The sequence below is a fragment of the Panthera onca genome, chromosome B1, assembly GCF_046562875.1.
Source record: "Panthera onca isolate mPanOnc1 chromosome B1, mPanOnc1 haplotype 2, whole genome shotgun sequence".
Classification (NCBI taxonomy): domain Eukaryota; kingdom Metazoa; phylum Chordata; class Mammalia; order Carnivora; family Felidae; genus Panthera; species Panthera onca.
Window position 1 is genome coordinate 29,692,692 of NC_138342.1, and position 22,460 is coordinate 29,715,151.

A 22,460-nucleotide genomic window follows, 5' to 3' on the forward strand; every position below is an offset into this window, starting at 1 on the left:
CTGATGGCCAACTCTCTTACAAATTCCAGTCTGAGAAACATCCTCCATTTGCCATTGCTCTGGTGCTGAAAGAGAACACTGGAGTCGGGACCTCTGGCTGCTGCTGTACTTCTGGCTTTAATTAGACCTAATGCAACATATCCTGCTTAGGTCATTCAAAGAGTGAGGAAGGATCGCCCAGCCCTCATTGCCATGCAAGCCCATCATCTGTGCTCTCCAAACTGTTGCCCTCTAAAAATCAAGTATATGGCCTTATCATTAGAATCCAAGTCCATCCTAGGGAAACTCACTCAGGTCAAGTTAAGGGATGCCGCAGCTCAAGGGGTTCAGAGCCACCATTATCCTTTGACAGTGCAGCTCTGTGCAAGACCAGGCACAGTGATAACCATCATCTATGTTGGCCTTTGGAAAACCAGCAGCTTCATTGACCCTCCCTTTCACCGAGCCTTTGTCAGCACTAACAAAGTTCGTGTTGACAGGGTTATTTAGTTTTCAGAAGGAAGAATTAAAGTCCTGTTTCTTTCTCTAGTGTAAAGTCTGAAAGCTCCAGAAACAAATCTGCCCTTTCTTGTCCCAGAAGCTTTCAGGGATCCTATAACAATATCATTTTCTCACATATTTACAAAAAATGGTTTTAAATTTTGGCTTTCACAATCCCACTTAAGTGTTTTATTATATTCCATTATAATGTTATCAAACATAAGAAATTATATCTAGTAGATCATATGTTAGTAGATCTAGTAGATCATAGTAGATTATATGTTATAATACATATAAGTGGTGATATAAATTCTCAATGAACTTTCAGCAGCATCTCTTTTGGGGTTATACAGATAATTATCAAGTGTGTACAATATTTTATTTGAAATCATTAATTTTGAAATAATTCCTGGTATGATTTGTGTGTGTAAAGGTAAGTCTGATCAACACATTAGAGTTGTGTGATTAGCATATATAATGCCTTCAGCTACTTGTTTAGACATTCTTTGATTAGAATTTTGCATCACCTAAAACACAATGCTTTTGGTTAGGGGACATGTAAGAGAACTTCCCTCCCTTGCATGTAAGCCAGCAACCCCACTTTTCTATGCCGGCCAGTCAAAGCCTGCATCTGGCCACTCTCTTCCTCCTAATCTGGTTATAGGTCTGACATATACTGCCACAGGAATTCCAAGGCACCTTCAAAGTAACTCTTTCATTCAAAAAGCTGATCAGGGGGCGCCTGGGTGGCTCAGTTGGTTAAGCGTTTGACTGGATTTCAGCTCAGGTCATGATCTCATGGGTTGTGAGCTCAAGCGCCACGTGAGACACAGTGCTGACAGTACAGAGCCTGCTTGGGATTCTCTCCCTCTTCCTCTCTCTGTGCACAACCCCCTTCAGGATAAATGGATAAACAAACAAACAAACAAACAAACAAAAATGCCGATCAGTGTTCCTGCACCTAGAAAGAGATCTACTCTCAGATATGGATAGGTTTCAGGACTGTCTCTGCCTGCATTTACAAATAGGTCTTCATTTTGTGGACTTGAATATGAGGCTTTGTTTCATTTTAACTTGGTGCCTAATACTAAGCTTGGTTAGAGGGGTAGAAGATGAAGTTCTAAAGCCTTTAACCAACCTCAACCAACAAACTACTAATATTCACCAAAATGAACTTGTCCAATCTAAGACCAATTTGTTTTATGACAGTTATCTATACAAATCTCAATGACAAAAGGGAACCCAGAATATGGTAGCTAATGTTGTTAGATTAGGACAACTTTTTCAGAAAACCTGAGTTGAATCTTATTAGCAAAAATGTTTGAAATAAATAGGTGAATTGAACATATCTATTCATGTTGAATTGTTAACTGCTCCATACATCATCTAAATGATATAGAGTATGAAGAATTAAAGTCAAATAAGTATGTTTAAATTAATTAAAGAAATAAAAGGAATAATTGAAGCCATAACAAAAGGCAAGATTCTACAAAAACACAGCAGGAAGATTTGGAGGAAAAAAAAAACAAAAAGGTAAATTTCATAAAGGAAAACACGGTTAATGGGATGAAACACTAACTTTACAGATTCGAGAGCACATTGGACATGATAAAGAAAGAATTAGTGAGTTAGAATATATATATGAAGAATCACCCAGGAGGAGGCATAGCCAAGCAGAAAAGATATTAGGAAAATATTTGCTGCATGAAGGGTAAAATGAGAAGTTCTAACATATCAGAGAAGTTCACAAAGGGAGAATACAAGCAACACTTGCAAAGATGAATGTTAAAAAAAAAAAAAAAAAAAAAAAAAAAAGCCCAGAGTTGATAGAAGACTTGAATTCTCAAAAATTTTCCCCCAGGACCAAACATGTTTGGTCCCCAGGAACCAAAAACTAAATAAAAATTTGCAGTTTTCTGAACTGCAGAACACCAAAGACCATCAAAAAGTGAACTTAAAGGGGACCCTGGATGCTTTAGTTGGTTAAGTGTCTGACTTTTGATTTTGACTCAGTTCATGATCTTGTGGTGGTGAGATCCAGCCCCTTGTCAGACTCTGCACAGGGCATGGAGCCAGCTTAGGCTTCTCTCTCTCTCTCTCTCTCTCTCCATCTTTCTCTCTCTCTCTCTCCCTCCACTACTCTCTCTCTTTCTCTCTCTCTCTCTCAAAATAAATACATAAATTTAAGAAAAAAAAGATCCCTAAAGAAGTGAACTTAAAAAAATTCTTTAAACTTTTTAAAATTTATTTTTGAGACAGAAACAGAGCGTGAGAGCTGGAGGAGCAGAGAGAGAAGGAGACACAGAATTTGAAGCAGGCTCCAGGCTCTGAGCTGTCAGCACAGAGTCCGATGCAGGGCTCAAACGCATGAACTGTGAGATCATGACCACAGCTGAAGTCTGACATCTAACCGACTGAGCCACCCAGGCACCCCCCAAAAAAGTGAATTTAAAGTAACCAGAGAGGTAATAAAAATTACTTGCAAAGAAGAATAAAATAAATAATAAGCAAACTAGAAATCTATACCTCGCTAAAGAATGATCATAAATATATTTTTAGACAAAGATAGCATTTTAGACAAACAAGGATATACTTTAAAAACTAGTAAAGAGTGAACTTAAAAATGAAATGGAATGCAAAAGGCAAATGAATACTAAATTTGTAATTTAATTAAATTTGGTAGCAGAAGGGTTATAAAAACAAGGTTGAACTAACAATGTATATTGGCAAATGATTATAGTCAATTGATTAAAATTGTTTCAAATAATATGTGTCACATGATTATATCAGTAAATTAGTTAGAATGTGTTACATTTTATACTGCTTAGAAAGAGGATAAAAACATTAATAAGCTTTAGATTTCATTAGGTCAAATGTAAAGTTAAAATTTAAAGGCTAACCACACACACACACACACACACACACACACACAAAACAAATGTACACAAATGCAATAGAAGTTGGATGCATCACTTACAAATCAGGAGATGAAAAAAAATTGAATTAAAAATATTTCAACAATCCAATGAAATTAAGATAGAGCAATAAATCCAAATATATTATTAATAACTAATAAAAATAATAAATGTGAAAGGGTTAAATCAATCAGATTTGATAAAGAAGCAAATATAAATGTGTGAAAAGGATTACAAGATTAACAAATTGAATAGAAACCAAAATTCAATTAAACACTTTATAAAAGACATTAAAGAGTATAAGGAATTGCAACTGGAAGCAAAAGAAAGGTAAAAGTTGCAAATACTAAATATAAGAAAGCTGGCAGAGTTATAGGCCTGTTGATAAAATGAACCAAAGAGAAAAAATACATATATATTTTATATGTGTAAATACATATAAATTCCTAATTTAGATAGATAGATAGACGGATATAGATATGTGGTATATATTAGGTATATAAAGAATGAAATGAGAAAGTTTATAAACGGAAAGCTTTCACTGGGAAAATAGAACAATTCAAATCAATGAACTCCTAAGAATAAAGTATACAACTTACAACGCCAAACTGGAACTATTATAAGAAAAAAATAACAAATCTATGATCACAGAGGGTAAATTTAACTTGCTTTTCTCAATAATTGGTTTATTAAATAAAAAGAGAGAAAAATGGAGAGAGAGGAAAAGGAGACAAAGAGAACACATATTTAGACAAGAAAGACACAAATAACCATCTTGACATATTAAAAGTATATAAAGTATGGAAACTTGGGTTCTTGATTAAACTATTAAACTGGTGGAAATTTCTGGAACTGCCCACTGCAAAATCTTTCTTTATGGAGATAATCAGTATTAGTATGATCTAACTCATTGATAATTGGATCTTCTCACTACTAAAATGATATAGCACCAAATTTGAGAATTGAAAAATGATCCACTGAGTAAATCCAAAACCAGAGAGAAAACAAATGATTAAAACAAAGAGAAGACAATTATGTAAGAGAAAATGAAATAATAAGAGCAATAAAATATAGACTAGTTAACTAAAAAATTAATGTAATAGACAATGTAATGTATATAGATATGTATGTATGTATATATGTATATATATATATTCTAATTTATACATGTATGTATGTATATGTATGTGTATATATATATTCTAATTAGAATAACAAATGTGTTCAGCAATTTACCTGAACAAGATTAACCTACAAAAATCAACTGCACATCTACACATCAGTCAGAAATAGTCAGTAAAATTTTCTTAGATAAAATGTCAAAAAATAATATGAAGTACTAAGGAATAAAACTAGCAAAACACGGATAAAGACCTTTCATGGAGAATAATGCAAAATGTAATTGAAAGCTGTAAAAGTAAACAGAAATGTAGTGATACATTACTTTTATATACGGCAAGTTTCAGTATTATAAGTATGTTAATTCTCTATATATTCAAAGTTGTGTCATCAGAATCACAAAAACATTATCTTTATAATCTGAAATACTGATTGTTATCTATATCGCAAAGTAAAGATCTAAAATGCTTACTCTCTTAATTGTAATCAGAGATATGACTTCTAAAATGTATATTTTTTGGTAATCACTGAAGTTTCTTTGTAAACTCACATATAAGCTATTTTTGGTGAAAAATCACCAGGTATTTTAAAAGAATATGTTTTCTCTCTGCAGCATAAACTGATTATTTGGCATTTAAATAGAATAACAGCTTACTTTGTCACAAAAAGCTCTAAGGATAGAGTCCATTTCCACATTCCCTGGGCCCAGAGGAAGATGCTCAATGTGGTTGCTACGTAACAAAACTACTAGAGAGAAATTATTCTTAAATCTGTTTGTGGAGATCATCTCAGGCAAGACAATTCTGAAGAAAAATAAGTGAGAAAATTTGCCTGACAAAATATCAAGATTCAGTCTACAGTTAAATAAATGGGAAATAGTTTCAGAACAGTTATGTACATAACGGCTAGTGGAATTGAACAGAAATTCTGGAAACACATATAAACATAGATGTTTTATATAGATCAAAGAAGGTATTGCAAAACAGGATAAAAGATGGAATCATCAGTAAAGGGCACTCAGAGAATTAGTGCCCCGGGGTGCCTGGGTGGTTCTGTAGTTTAAGCGTCAGACTCTTGATTTTGGCTCAGTTTATGATCTCACATTTGTGGGATCTAACCCTGCGTTGGGCTCTGTGCAGACAGTGCAGAGCCTGCTTGGGATTCTCTTTCTCCCTCTCTTTCTGCCCCTCGCCCACTTGTGTGCGCATGCTCTCTCTCTCTCTTGCTCTCTCTTTCTCTCTCAAATAAATAAATAAACATTAAAAACAAATTGTGCCCCATATCCAAAAGAAAAAAAAAGTTATTTCCTCATACCAGATTTAAAATCCGTTACACAGCAATAATGGCTCAAATGTTAAAAAAAAAAAAAAAAAAAAAAAAAAAAAAGTCTATATAGAACAAAACATTGAAGTGTCTCTTTCTAATATCACATAAGGTAAAATATCCTAATTGAGACACAGAAAGCCGAAAAGCACAAGACAAAGGGCAGATACATTTATTTCTGCTATTCATCCCCTCCCCATCCAAGCTTTCCTTTTAGTTCTTCAAGTTCACACCTACATCCAGACCTCTGATCTCATTGCCCAGAATGTCCATCTAAACCCTGTTCCCGTCGTTAACCTCAATTAACTGCAATTCATCCTTCAGATCTTTGTTTAAATGTTCAACTTCCTCAAGAAAGCTTTTCATGAGGTGCGCCTGGGTGCCTCAGTCTGTTAAGCATCCGATTTTGGCTCAAGTCATGAGTTTGTGGTTCAGGAGTTCTAGCCCCAGCCCCGCATCAGACTCTGCTGTCAGCTCAGAGCCTGGAGCCTCCTTCGGATTCTGTGTCTCCTCTCTCTCTCTGCCCCACCCCCACTCACGCTCAGCCTGTCTGTCTCTCTCTCAAAACTAGATAAAAACATTTTTAAAAAATTAAAAAGAAAGAAAGAAAGAAAGAAAGAAAGAAAGAAAGAAAAGAACGCTTTTCATGATATCCCAACCTAAGTGTAATTTAAGTCTCCCTATTGGGTTGTAAACTCCCAGGATCTTCCTTAATATTCATCACCGTCCGTCATGGCATGTTTGTGTGGTTGTTCTATTAACAGCTAGCTCCATGCACTACAATACAGCCCCATGCTCATCAGTATGTCTCCAGCACCTAAAACAATGCCTGGGACAAAGAAGGTATTCCATACATATTGTAGAATAAACAATATATGAGACTGGTTTCAGTGGAAAGGTGAGGAGAGGAGTGGAAAAAGCTTAATACGACTTTTGTATAAAGGTGATCTGTGTGCTGGAGCTTTGTAAATAGGCAGGGTTTGGACATCTGAGAAGTGTAGACTGCATTTCCAGAAAGTCAGAAAATCCTAGTGCTTTTCCTCCTAACCCCACTGGTTGTAATCAATCTTTCCTTTAATCCCGCCTTTAAACCATTATCCCTGTTCATTTGTAATTCACTTTAGGGCAGATTCCACATCCCATTTATCTCTGTGTTGCTCATTTCTTCATTGATTTACTTGAGTCTGGCAGACCAGACTACTTCTTTCATGGAGACTTCATTCTTATTGTGGGGCATGAAGGGCAGAAAAATAAAAATGTAATAAAAATATGTCAAATTGCAGTTAATGATTGGAATGTTCTTGAATACCTAAAAATAAAACACAGGCTAATGTCCTTGAGAGAGACTGGATTATAATGGGTAGCCAAATGTGAGTTCACTAAGGAGGTGACATTTAAGCTAATATTTTAATATGTACCTCTAAGCTCCTGACACATTGTAGTGGTTTATAATGTTAGTAGCTGCTTGATTATTGTGTGTTAGATTTAATTGAATATTTATGCAATCACTTAAAATCCTGATAGCTCCTTGTAGCTTTCTGTCACTAAACTAGGTCAGGAGAAGAAGTTATCTCTATATCAGTTAAATAACTTTTACTAGTCATTAAAACTGTAATCAAAGGGAGAAGAATGCCAACCCTGACCTACCTTTGGGTGTCCATCTTATGAAATAGAACTAGTGGCTCTCATTTGTACTCCCAGCCCCTTTGCTGAGTTTTCTTTTATTGGTATTGTCTATACTCTACAAAGCATACCCTTACCAATATTAATTTATCCTATTTACCTTCTCAAACAAGAGCCTGAGGCACCCTGTGTGGCTCAGTCGGCTAAGCATCTGACTCTTGATTTTGGCTCGAGTCATCATCTCACAGTTCATGAGAGTGAGCCCAGCATCCAGCTGTCAGTGGAGAGCCCACTTGGGATTCTTTCTTTCTTCCCCTCTCTCTGCCCTTCCCCTTCTTGTGCGCGCGCTCTCTCTCTCTCTCTCTCTCTCTCTCAAAATAAATAAACCTAAGCTAAATAAATAAACATTTAAAAAAAATTGTTAAGAAATATTCTTTAGTTCATCATAGAGAAGTGCTCCGTATATTAGTTTTCAATGTTGCATAAAAATTTAATGACTTAAAATGACACCCATTGACTCTCTCAGTTTCTGTGGATAGAAAGTCTGAGCATGGCTTGCCCAGTTCCCCACAATATGGCAAGCAAGGTGATGGCCAGGACAGGTGCTTATCTGAAGGCTCAACTGGGGATGGATCCAACTCTGTACTCATTCGGGTTTATCGACAGAGTTCATTTCCTTGAGTCAGGAGAGATCACGGTAATTCACTTCTTTAAGCCAGCATTGGAGACAGAGTCCCTAGAGAGTCTGTAAATTAACAAGTCTTGTTAAACATAACATAATCCCAGAAGTGACATCCTAACACCTTTATTGTATTCTACTGATTAGAAGCAAGCCATAGGTCCCTCCCACATTTCATGAAGAGGATGTAGGAAGGTATGGATATTAGGAGATGAGAAACATGGGGTAAAACTACAAATCTGTCCACTGCAGTATTTTTTTTAAGTTCCCTGCTTTAAAATTTCTTAATGTTTTCATTTTATTTCTTTGAGAGACAAAGTGAAAGCGGGGGCAGTGGAGGGGCAGGGAGAAGGGGAGACACAGAATCCGAAGCAGGCTCCAGGCTCTGAGCTGTCAGCACCGAGCCTGACGCAGGGCTCGAACTCACAGGCCGCAAGATCATGACCTGAGTCGAAGTCGGACGCTTAACAGACTGAGCCACCCAGGTGCCCCTTAAGTTCCCTGCTTTTAGATGAACCTTTCATACACCATAAATTTTGTGCTACAAGTCTTCATCACATATGTTATTACCAATAGTTATAACAATCATAAGATACCGGTATTCAGGTAGCCCTACTGTCGTACTTCACCTAACATATCTTTTGAACAACAGGTAAGCGACAGCAACAGTGCCTGAGGAAATAAAAGCCTAGAGAAGTTATCTACACTCAAATAATCTATAAATAGCAGAGCTAGAATCTGAACACTGGTTTCCTAGTAATGATAATAATTCCTAATAATAATTCCTAATAATAATTCCAGTGCTCCAATTTACCACTTTGTTTCATTGGGAAATGCAATCGCAAAGATTGGCTTCCTCCAACTCAGCAAAATAAATGTAGCTCCAGGAGACACAGAAAGCCAGTTACTGCCTCCAAAATCTAGTGCATCTGTTTACCACTTAATGAATGGAGGAAATTAATAACACTTTATTCCAACCATACATAGGAAAGAGAGTGCAATTCTCTTCTTTGCATTTCTGTGCTATGAGCTGCTTGTATTTCCCCCCTTTGTGGCCAGTCTTAGCCAACTGTTGTATCTCACTCCCACAAGGAGTTGAATGAATGCTTTTCCTCAAAAAATGCTACAAAGCAGTCTCTGCGTCTATAGCTGACTCATAGCTTAATTAATGATTCACCTCTCTTCTTTCCTTTATATAATCATTTTTAAAATGGGTAGGTGTCTTTCTTTTGAAGATTTAAATGTACTAAACAAAACAAACATGTTTTAAGCTGGTTTAGACAGGCTTCTTCATACAACAACAAAAAACTCACAAAGAATGATCTTTGCACAAATAAATTAAATTATACCCAAGGTGGGGAAATGTCTGAATTTCTTATTTGATATTAAGGGTCAGTGGCTTGGCTTTAATTTCCATAAGGTATTGCCTTTGTAGTCATTGGAAATTTCTGGTGTTTATCCATGTTTGTTTAACATGACCTGGTTGGAATGTTTGTCCAATTACCTTGTGCCATCTTCACGAGATTTACTAGGGCAATGCATAGGACAAAGATTTGTTTTGGAGAGCATGGAGGAGTTGAGCTTATGGGAAAAGAAGCTGATTTCAGGAAAGCAAGTAGTGTTTGAGAATACTAACTGAGCTGGTAGAGACAGGTGAGCAGTAAATGTGTCAATAGGAGAAAAGGGAAGAAGGCATGAAATACATGACTTCACTAAAATTTCACTGTGTCCATTTCAAAAATTTGTTCTGGATAAGTAAAAAGAAACATATTGAGATGATACGGTTCTGAAAACTCTTCAAGAATTTGATACAATTTAAGAATTCAAAGAATGTCCAAAGGGATTTAGAGTAGAGGGCTATTTTTGAGGTTATTTGCTTTGTTCAAACTAATCGTAATTCACCCACATTTAACATACACAAGTTATATTTATTTCTTACTTGGGCAAAGAAGAATTACCAACATATGTGGTTTTCTTGCTAACCAAAGAGAGAAGCAGGGCCGTTACAGGATTTGGGAGAAGTGTGGATTTTGCATTAAATGTAAAGAGAGAACCATTTTGATGAGTTATAAACAAAGGAGAATGATTCTGAGCACGTGGTTAACATCAAGTCAACCTTCAAAAGCCTATTTCCTTGGAAGTTATACCATTAAGATAAATGTGCAAATTTGAGTCTGCTGTGTTTTCTGTGAAAGCTCTAAGCCCCAGAAGTAAATCTGAACTTGAGATACAGAAAGCTTGCAGGCAGTACTTGACTTACATAACAAGAACAAAATTAAAGATAGGTGAGAAGACAACGTGACCCACAAGGCTCAGATTCTTTAGGTTGGAATAGAATGAATGTCCCATTCTTAGATTTGAACAGATCAATACTCTGAAACTGAAATTTTACAGAAAAAAAAATCACCTTGCCTCTGGTTAAAATTTTATATCACAGACTAAATGGGATCACAGAGATTCAAGCAGATTAAGGCAGGGGGAGAGCATTAAAGGAAAAAACAATACCTAAAATCTACCAGAAAGGAAAAAAAGTGTGTTGTCTTTGTGTGTGTGTGTGTGTGTGTGTGTGTGCGCGTGTGTGTTTATTTTGTTAATAAAGAAATGAGTTTCATGTTGACATCACAAATCCTAAGAGCCACCCACTCCTAGACAAAAAAATCAACTGTAGTTTGATGATATATCCAAGAATTGATAATATTAATGTTGTCGAAATTGAAAAACTCATGGCTGAAATGGGCGAATTTCATAGGTGATAATAAAAAAGATTTTAGCGTTTTGATTTCCAAAACAGATATGAATTTTTCAAATAGTCTATGACTAAATGATATAAAAGTCTAAATTAATTTAAAAAAAAAAGAATTTTTATGTCAAATATTATTTATTACTAAAAATTATAAAATACAAATTAAAAATAGAAAGACCTCATGTGTTCTTGAATAAAAAGACAAATAATAACTTTCTCAAAATTAATATAATTTTAATAGAATTAAATTTGATCCTCAATATTTATAATGGAGAGGGAGAGGAGGGACTGAATGAAATCAACATAGTTAATGTGGGGAAAACACATGCTTCAATATAGGTAAGAACACTGTAAAAATAAAATAATAATCATAAGTACTTTGCCTTAGCAACTGTTAATATATAGCATAAAGTTACCATAATCAAAAGTTGAGGATTGTTATAGAAATAATCTACTAAATCAGTAGATCAGAGTAGAGACTCCAGACATGAAAGCAAATATATATGCGAATTAATTTTATTAAAGAATTTCCATTTCAGTTCAGAGAGGAAAATAACTATTAATTTAATAAATAGTGTCATTAAAGCTGACTATCTAGAATAAAAGCATGTTACACCTCACTACTTCACACTGTATTAAAAAAAGAAATAAAATGAATTATAATCTCAAATAATAAATGAATAAAACAAATAAATAAAATGTTTATAGCCAACTAGGATAAAATAAGCTAAGGATAAGCATATCAGCTCTAAATAAGGAAGTTAAGAAATTATATTTGACTATGATATACATTATGTTATAATATTTTATAAAGAAAATCAGATGCATCTGATAGACTGGGAAAAGGGCAATGCAAATAAAGAAAATTATCTATAATATAAAATATGGTAGCTATAAATTGATAACTAAAGATCAAAAAAAAAACCAAACAATGATAGTGGGTAAAAAATTGCATAAACATATAACAAAGAGCCACGCCAATGGCCAGTGAATTTGTGAAAATAGATTCAAACTCAGTAGTCATTAGGAAAATGGATAAACAAAATAGTCTAGTGCTCATTTTATCTTATACCTCAGTCTCCACCTCTGAGACCAAATGCCTATGGAGGAGAGAAAAATTCTATTTTTCATGAATTATTAATTACCTTTTCAGAAAAGTCTCTTCTGTTCCAAAGTGATTTTCACTCACACAGACACATAGTTTCCTTTTTCTTTTCTTATATGTTCAGAATTCAAGTCCTTGAAGGCAAAACTTAGAATCTTGTCCTAGTCCTAATCTAGCAATTATAAAAAATAAAGGAGATGATGCAAAAAATAACAATATATAACCCAAGTCCTGACACATTCATTGCCTGCACTATTTTCTTTTGTCTCACGGGGATATTAATATTTTATAAGAAATGAGCAACTGACATACATAAATATGCAGTTAGTACAAAAGAAAATATTTTGCCTTATTGTAAAAACTAAATTCTCTCTAATCTGGGCATTGAATTGAGGCCAAAGTATCATTTTAGTATTTTCGTTTTGATGTGATTAATCGAGTATTTTCAGGTTAGATGTTTGTTTTTGTTAGGTATATGAGAGTTTGTTACTCTTGACAAGCCGGACCCCAGAAAATAACAACAGCAACTTTTAATTTATTTTAAACTGAGTATTATTATCCAGATTTACTATCAAAGTAATTGATGATGACTACTGGGCATAATATTCCACTAATAAATGTTATGCCTTATAAGCCACAGAGGAGTAAAAATCTAACATGTTCCAAGGTTAAAGAAGGCAGAGGAATGAAGATCAATCTAGGAAAATTTACAACTGCATTTGTATGTAGTGTCATGGTTATGAATTCTGTTTCCCATCCTGTATCTCAAGTACAAAGTAATTGCTGGTGGTTTGATTTTTTTTTTATTCTATAAACTTCCTTGTATAGAAAATGTAAATATAATCAAGAAGGAGAAACATATGTGTCACAAATAGTTTAGATTGCTTATTGATGATCTCATTTCTATATTTAAAAGCATATAAATTACAGACTTCTTCAACCCTGTTGATTATTTTAAAACAGAGTCATATATTGAAACAACATCTTAGATTCCTGTTGCATAAGCCTGAAGTATAGTTGCAAAAATCAAACTTCAGTTTGATTCAAACTTTATAAGTTTTAAGCCCATTTTAAAATATAATTGAGACTTCTTTCGTATAAATATCACTAGAGTGGTTATATCTATAACACACAAACATCCACACATATATACATTTGTGCAAACTGTTCTCTTCTACAACCCTATAGTTTAGAGCAAACTCAACCCCAAATATTTGAGGCCATTAAAACCCTATCAATGTTGGAACAGTCCTATCTGAATCATGATGCCCTACGGTTCCTAAAGCCCCAATAAATACTCAGTTTACTTCAACATTCCTAGAATATCCTTAGCCACATATCCTCCAAACCAGAAACAATTGCTCCTTCCTTTTCACTCTATTCCATATGAGTTCACACATACCACCTTATTATTTGTGCTAAAAACATTTGTTTACATTGAGTTCATCCTTTGATAAAAGGATTTCCATATTAATTACATATCCCCAGTAACTCAATCCAACAGCACCTTTCACACAGGAGCCAGTCAATAAACATTTGCTGCAAGTAGTTGAAGTTTAATGTCTGAATTTGCAGGGGGAAAAAAAAAAGAACAATAGCAAAGGCTTTCAGTCCATCTTTCTTTCACTAATAACATTCCCAAATACAGAGAATGTGTACTTTCCCATATTTCTTCCAAATGGTATCTGAGTGCTCTTTCCTCTGTCTTAGTGATTTGTCTATTAACATATGGAATAATTTAGATGAACTTTAAGTATTTGCCTTGTTGAGCATCATTTACCAAGTGTAGCTTTAAGCAAACTGAATGTTTTTTCCAGAGGAACTGCTTTGAAAATTCTGTAGACTAAGTTAAGAGTCCCTTAGTCCTTTATCTGACAGAATGACAGATTCACTGAACAGATCAGTATTTTTAGCGGGGAATTATTTCAGTTTCCCAATCATCCAGGACCTAAAGTCAAAGATATGTGCATCGAGATTAATTTTTAAAAATGCCAAGAGACTTTCCTTGTGATTTTTAATGCAATAGTTAAAACTGCCTGCATGCACACTTTGAATAAATAACCTAAGAGGTCTGAAAGTGTAATGTCTTCTCTGGAATCTCTGTTAAGACTATTTTTCCTCTTACTCCATTCCCCCTCCAAAAAGCTTTTTAAAAGAACAATCTGCCTTTAAGAGTGGACACAATGAACTAAGTATTGATTCACTATTGATTCAGAACTGATTCAACCAGAGACTGCTTCATGAGAATCTATTACGCACCAGGTACCATATTGTACAGCAAGGCAGATTAGATTGGTACAGGACCTTATCTGCACTCAGATGGACCTTAGGCAAAAGGAAGAGATAGGCCATAAAGGTACATGAGGTTGTGTAATATAACTTTAAATAATGATCAGTGTTTCAAAGCACTGACAGAAAGGGACAGTGAGTGGCCGGTGGGGAGTAACATTTTCAATAAGTTGCAAAGCAAATTGGGAATGGAGTACTTCAGCAGAGAATGGAATTTAACATTCAGTGACAGGAGAAGAAGCTAAGATATGGATAGATATTCATGATAAAGGAAGAAAATTAAAAACAAAAACCAAAAAAACAAAGGTTACCTGATGAAAGTATGTCAAGTTTTTTTTTTAATTTTTAATTATCATTTAGTGTCCTAATCTTAAGCATTAACAAATAGCCAATGATCATTGGATATTTAATAAATTTTCTTATTAAGAGGGAAGCACTAAACTAAGTAGAATAAGTAAGAAAATAGAGCACTGGTTCCATGAATAGAAGTCCTTAGAATATACTCAGTTGATATACTCAGAGAATTCAAAGAAAATATCATATCCAAAAGATATATACAAACATGTTAGTACTATTCAGTTTTGTATATCAGTAACAAGAATGATAATGTAAGAAATTCCTTTGTATAATATACTATTAAGTAGGTTATCTTTGTTAAAAAAAGAAAGTATATATTTTTATGGTAAATTGTGGCAGAAAGAGGAGAAAACAATAATAAATGAAACAAGATGGTTCTGAATCTTCAGAGAGACATTATGTTGGTCTTTTTGATATAGGACTTTCTCTTATTGATCAGCTAAAGTACTATGATTCCAAGTAACAGAAAAAGCAATGCACACTGACATAAAAATGATGAAATCTAGAGTTAATTTGGGTTTCCTGAGGGTCAACTTAATCGACGGTTCTGGTTTCTTTGCAGTACTGTTGCCTTGAATGTGCCTTCCTCTCTCTGTTTCCTTCTGGCTGTTTTCTTCACATGAAAAATGATTAAAGAATTTCCTGTGCTGATATTTATTCTTTACAAGATTCAGAGGAAAAGAGTTCTAGAAATTCAATAACTTTCCCGAAAGATCCAACAAACCTTTAATAATGACTCAAATGCTCAGTGTATGAGGAGGCTGTTACTGAACTAACCTCTTGGAAGGGGAATGGACTCACTTAGATCATTCACCACCTGGAGCTGAGAGTACAGTCAGGTTTCCCTGAGTCATAGGGCTATATGCAGAGCAGTCGTCCTAGAAATAAGGGAAGTGGGGCAGGACACTGAAAAGTCAACCAGGACTGTCCATCACAGCATATCCGTTACACTGGAACATTAAATTATTTAACACACAAAGGTATTTCGAGCATCTGCTACAACCATGCTAACAAAGTGGTCACTTGCAAAATACCAGTTCAATAACCAAATGGATGAGTGGCAGGCATAATAGGAAGACTATATAAGAAGTGGTGAAATAATAATAGAAGAAAACCTCATTCTGAAAATTTGTGAGTATGAATTTACTCTGAAGGGCCAACGTGTTCCCCCATGTGGAGACATCATTGCATTCCGCAAGATAGTATCCCTGGCTGTTGAAGCCTGCTGGTAGCCTATACAGCATGGCAGGAGAGACCATGGAAGAGGAGAATTTCTGGTGGTATCATTTCAGTGGAATTATTTGATCAATATTTTAGTATTTCAAGTTAGCATAAGGTTTCATAAAGCTGGGAAACACCCTCTAAAATGCCTCTCTAAACTCTCAGAAATGGCAATCGAAAATCAAAGGTCTCTCCTTTCTGTCTTTCTTTCCCTGAGTTAAGTTTTCCACATTACAAGACAGGATTAACAACAAGTCAACTCTCATGCAGAAGGCGAGTTGTGCGAAATCCCTTTGTGCTTTATTTCTAGTGTTTATATGACATTTAAAGCACCTTTGCTTTGTTGATAGATATTGAACACCAGTAATTGTACTACCTGAGTTAATTAGGCAACTAGAACATGTTTACCATGCCTATCAATTTTCTGTCTGGCAGAATATCTCAAAACCAGTTAAACAAGCAAGGACAGTGTGAAATGCTCGCTTAATTGTGTATACAGTATTCTCTGAAGCTAACCAATGACCTCAATTAACAAATCGAGGTTAGCGTTGTTCATTTCATTGCCATTTTGCAGCCTTCTGCAACTGCTTTCCCCAAATCAAGGCTCTATCTTGCAGAAAAGCTCTACTGGGTTTGCATCAAGCAGAGGGAGAATTGTCAAACCATGAAGGAAATTATGCAGACTTTGGTTTAACCTAAACCTGAGTAGAGCCACAAAGAACAAAACAATTTTAGCATGTTATTTTTCTTTTCAGAGTGCTTTAAGAAAGAATGATTAGGAAAAACAGAATTTTATGTCTTCATATCATGAACATCTTTAGGAGATATACCAGAATGTTAATAAAATGCTAGGTCTTGTACATATAATTTTCCAGGGACAGGAATGTACTCTCTTTGCAGCATTAAATAAGCTGTGTCGTTATCTTGCACATTAGCTCATAACTTAAAATAAACCTTGAACGTAGCTCAGATATTTCCAGTGGTTGGAAACTATCATTAAAGAGGAAACAGATGGGACTGATATTCTTTAATCTGAGTAGACTTTTGTTTGTAGAAAGTTAAAAGGATAATATACTCAGTTTATTTATTTTTTTACTCTTTATGTAAAACTTAACTTTTAAGACTAACCATAGACAGAGGGCAGCTTTAAAGAAAGAGAAAAAAATAGCTAAAACTTACTAAAATCAGACTACATCAACTAAATTATTTTAATTTTTTTAAAACATTGAATGCAGAAGTAGTCCTTCATAGTCACAGCTAAGCATGTCGTATTATCTTCACATTATATTTTATAAACTCACATAGTGCATTCAATTTCCATTATAAGTTCCTTCCAACTCTGGTTATAATGAGGAGAAATTGTAGTGTCGAATGCACTCTAGGAAAGATATTAAAATATTCTGCAATCATCACTGTACTATCTGAACAAACCCAGTTTCATTTTTATTACTTCTTTCTATATGCCAGGAAAAGTTTTTAAAAAGCATAATTAAATGATGGAGAGATCCTTTCATGTATTTACAGAGAAACAAAATATTCTGTAGAAAGTTTTAAGTAGGAGAACAGATGGAAAAACAAAAAGGAGAATATTATATTCCTATTCATCTCTTATAAGAAAAGAAGGGGAAGATTTTTAAAAAGACTTGTCTCCATTGTTTTAAACATTTTTTGGAAATTTGGAAGAGGAAGTTGAAAATGGAAACTTTTATGTTAATCTAAAATATCTAATTTTGTATGATTCTGCCAGTATTCATTAAAATTCTGTTTTCCTTGTTTTTATTCTCTCCCTCAAATAACCCTTGTATATTGTACTTAATATCTCTATAAACCAGTTGGCTGAGAAGTAACAATGTAAAAAATAATTTTGCTCACCATTTACAATAACCCCCCCCCCCCCACATGCTTTCTAATAAGGGAAAGCATGATTTTGAAATGTGGGTTCTGGAGTCAAACAGATATGGACATGAATTCAATTTCTTCTTATTAGCTATATAGTTTTATGTGGGTTACTTTTCTGAGCTTGGATTTCCTCATATTCTAAGTCAAAATAATAACAAAAAAAGTTTTGCCTCAGAGTTTTGATTTTTGAGATACTCCTCCTTAGAAGTATTTCTTTGACTTAAGTATTAGCTATTATTTTTTATTGCTATCACCATCATTATTATGAATTCAAATGATTACCAGTTATCCTCCCTTTCCTGGCAGAATCGATGAGGATTATAGATTTGAGATGTGTAGCTGTATAGATGTTACTTAATCCTATGGACAGTAAGAAAAATCTTTATAAAATAAACAGATATTGGGGCGCCTAGGTAGCTCAGTCAGTCAAGTGCCTGACTTCGGCTCAGGTAATGATCTCATGATTCATGGGTTTGAGCCCCATATCGGGCTCTGTGCTGACATCTCAGAGCCAGGAGCCTGCTTCAGATTCTGTGTCTCTCTCTGCCCCTGCCCTGCTCATACTCTGTGTCTCTCTTTCTCAAAAATAAATAAACATTATTTTTTTTAATAAGTAAATTAAATTAAATTAAATTAAATTAAATTAAATTAACAGATATTTGTAAGGTAGAAAAGTCTCATTGTTTTGATCTTGGAGTCCAGTATAAAAATCACACATATGTAAAAAAAAAAGCCCCAAATCCAAAAGTTTGTTCTATTTCCTTCCCCTATGATAAAATAGACTTCAGTTGCCTTAACTAGTCTTATTTAGCTCTTTTTAAAAGTTTTATATTATTACTAAGTGTCTAGAATAGCAGGTCATTTTTATGGATTAGCTTGAAGAAATCTACACACACATTGAACTGAATGTAGATTTTACGGGGCATCTGGGTTGAGCATCCCATTCTTGGTTTCGGTTCAGGTCATGATCTCACAGTTTGTGAGATTGAACCCTGAGTCCAGCTCCACACTGACAACACGGAGAGTTCTTGGGATTCTCTCTCTCCCTCTCTCTCTCTCCCTCAAAATCAATAAAGAAATTTAAAAAAATAAAAAATAAATGAATGCAAATATTAATAAGTATAGTTTTCTAAATTGTCCCCCCCAAGCCACACTTGTCCTCATCTTGGTTTTTCTTCAGATTTTTCACTGGAGCCAGAACATTTTTATTTTCTTAATGAAAAATACAATACCACTTAGTACATCTAGTTGAGTAAGATAAATATCAAAATCCTTAACTTGCGCTGAAAGATTCTGTACAGTTTGTATTTTATCTACTGAAATTATCTCATTTGTTTCCTTTCACTTTCCTAAAATATATCTACTCCCTCCCACTCCATCCCCACAAAGCCTTAATACCTGCTTCTCTTTTTGCCAACATGCTGGCTCCTCTCTCCCTCAATAGACCCTACTTCATCCTTTAGATCTCAGTTAAAATGAAGGTCTTTTCCTAAGCTCTTTGAAAGGCACAGAAATGCCAACATACCCTTTCATAGTATCATGTAACCCCCCATATAAATTTTTTAACAGTTCAACTTTAAATTTATTCACATATTAATATCATTAATTCTTGCCTCCTACATCATACTACAAGTTCCTTTCCAGGAAGTATTTGGTCTGCATCTATTCATCTTTGAATTACCATCATTTAGCACAATGCCTGGCAAAATAGATATGTACTAAATGAGTTCATAATTTTTTTAAAAAATGACAAAGTTAAAAACCCTTTCTATCTCCTATGTTTATCACATTATATTAACACCTCGAAAGTAGGAGATTTCCCTTATTAATCTTTGAGGTCTTAGTTGTTGCATGTAATGCCTAATCCATAAAATTAATCAAAAAATCTTTGTTGAATATGGAGGAAGGTCAGTAATGTATCCTCTAGACTGAGAAGACACGGTAATAATGAAAAATGAAGCAAGCCACTCTGTACCATTTACCCAGGATTTTATTCATGGTAACTTCCTGACAGGGGCAATCAGACTGGCGGAGGGACAAAAGATCCACAGCACTATGAATTTCCATCCCTATTCTCTGCCTCAATCTGGACCTTAATCTTCAACTTTTATGGAGCAAGAGGCATGGACGTGAGGTCACAGAGTAGTTGTCTAAAGTGGTGCCTCTTTGTGCCAGAGGGGAGAACAAGATGGAGGACCAAAGATGGAGTCAGTGTTATCAGCTCTCCCACATGGAATAAAGAGAGAAATAATGTCTAGTTCAGTACTGACAATGGAGTAGTCTCTTAAAAGCGATAACTAGTAGGGGCGCCTGGGTGGTTCAGTTTGTTGAGCATCCAACTTCAGCTCAGGTCATGATCTCCCGGTTTGGGAGTTCGAGCCCGCATCAGGCTCTGTGCTGACAGCTCAGGGCCTGGAGCCTGCTTCAAATTCTGGGTCTCCCACTTTCTCTCTCTCTGCCCCTCCCATGCTCATGCTCTGTCTCTTAATAATAAATAATAAACGTTTCAAAAAATGATAACTAGTACTAATTAATAACTCATAATTGTTTTCATGATTATTTATGACCTTGAAGTAAACTATTACTCACATTTTTCAATATATATGAACATGTGCAAGCATTTTGGAAAGCCATAGCTTATTCTTTACTTTAAATAAGAATTCTAAAGATTTTGTTGAGACTTTTAAAATTTGAGATTCAATTGAAATCATAATCTTAGCATTTGATATTCTACTCACTTTTAAATCAAGCCTAATATATTTATTAACTTAACTAACTTCATCCAAATATAATCATGTTAATATTTATTTGGCTGGCTTGAAAAAGATGAAGAAATAACTATTCAAAAAGACATTCAATGGCATCTCTTTCTTGGAAATTAAGATAAATGTCTTTTTCAGTATTTAATATTGAAAATATATATTACAGTTCATCTTAGGTATAAATTTCCAACATAATGTTAAGTTATCCCCAAGGAATAAATACTATCAAAGAGTAATTCAGAAAACTCACAGAACTCTATAACTTCATAATACTTTTAAAAAACATATGGTAGAAAATAAAGTTGTGGATTCAAAGGAAAAATCCAGTACATCATTTTGAGAGCCAGATAAAACATATAGACTTACCCAATTTATCCCAAAGAGTTAGGGTTAGAAGCAAGAGTCTAAACAGGGCATAAGTAACTTTGGTGTTATGCAATGATTCACATGAAAATTTGACTTAGAGTACTTGAGGGAAAAGTAGCACTTTAGCAATTGATGCAATTAAAATCTACTTATTTTACAAAATCTTATTTCTTCTTGTTTCGCTTGATCACCTTTCTGCCTACGTTTTCCCCTTAAGAAACAAAAAACTCAGTTTTGACTTGATGCCCAATTGAACAATTTAACACCAACATTAATAAAGTAAAATAAATAATTTCTTCTAAATGTTATTTCACCCTTGAGTGAATTTCTGTGTTGAGTAATTTCTATAGCTTTTGTCAGAGTGCCAATAGTTTAGCTCATGGCTATCCTAGTCTCATGCTCTTTTCAGATTTTTACAGGGATAATCAGAAGACCAGATTCTTTCACCTCTTTCTTCCTGTGGCTAATTGTTGATTGGTGTTTGAGAAAATGATAAAAGCATAAGACTGAAATTAGACTACCACAAAATTAAAGTAAATTTTGGTCACGTAAAAAAGGAAAGAAATACAAAAGTGATGTATTGCTTTGACATATATTTTGTATTTTATGTTCTACTATCCTGAACTCAGGCAAAACTTTCCAGTGAATGCCAAGAAACAAAATTAAATACCAATCCTTAATAAAACAGCAAATAAGAATTAAATGGCTTCAAGACAGAACTATCCACTTACTGAGTTTTCTGTGTTCTGAAGCTGAGACACTAGACAATATTTTGCAGCTTTTGTCAAACTAGGCTTTAAAAATTATAAATATATTGACTGCGTAATCCACTTTCTTTTTTAAAAAGATTATTTTAAGCTTATTTATTTATTTTGAGAGAGAGAGAGAGAGAAGAAGAAGAAGAACAGAGAGAATCTCAAGCAAGCTCCGCACAATCAGCACATAACCCCACTCGGGGCTTGATCCCACAAACCTTGAGATCATGACCTGAGCTGAAACCAAGAATCAGACACTTAACTGACTGAGTCACTTAGGCACCCCGTTCGCTTTCAATTCTATGGGAGCAAAAGCAAATTCTTCATAAAATTCCACCTTCATCCTGCAACTTAATGTACATAGGGCTAATGAAAAAGTGTGTTCAAATATGTTGACCCCTAGGGTATCTGAGTACTAACATCTGTTGTCCCAGTTATTGTTATGACACTCAGCACAAACTCTGGTTTGTGATGCTGGGGCTGGGACTTGCCCATCCTATTTCTGTTTTGTTATGCTGGCTTCTGTGAGTCTCTGCTGATAGAAGATACTAGAAAAGCACTGGAAGACGTAGGGAAAAAAAGAGGCTCACTCCTTCCTGTGTGTTTCCTGTTCCTGTGTTCTCTTCTTGCTGCACTCAGTCACCACGGCCACAATTTTTCACCCTGACAGTGATATTTCATTTCAGTAGCAGTGGCTGGTTTCTTTTCCAACACCTTCTGAACCAACCTCATCACACCTTCTCAGACATGTCAGCTTCACAGAGTGAGCAGTGACTCCTCCTTAGACTTCTGATTTTCAGACACCTGAGTTTCAGCTCTGCAGA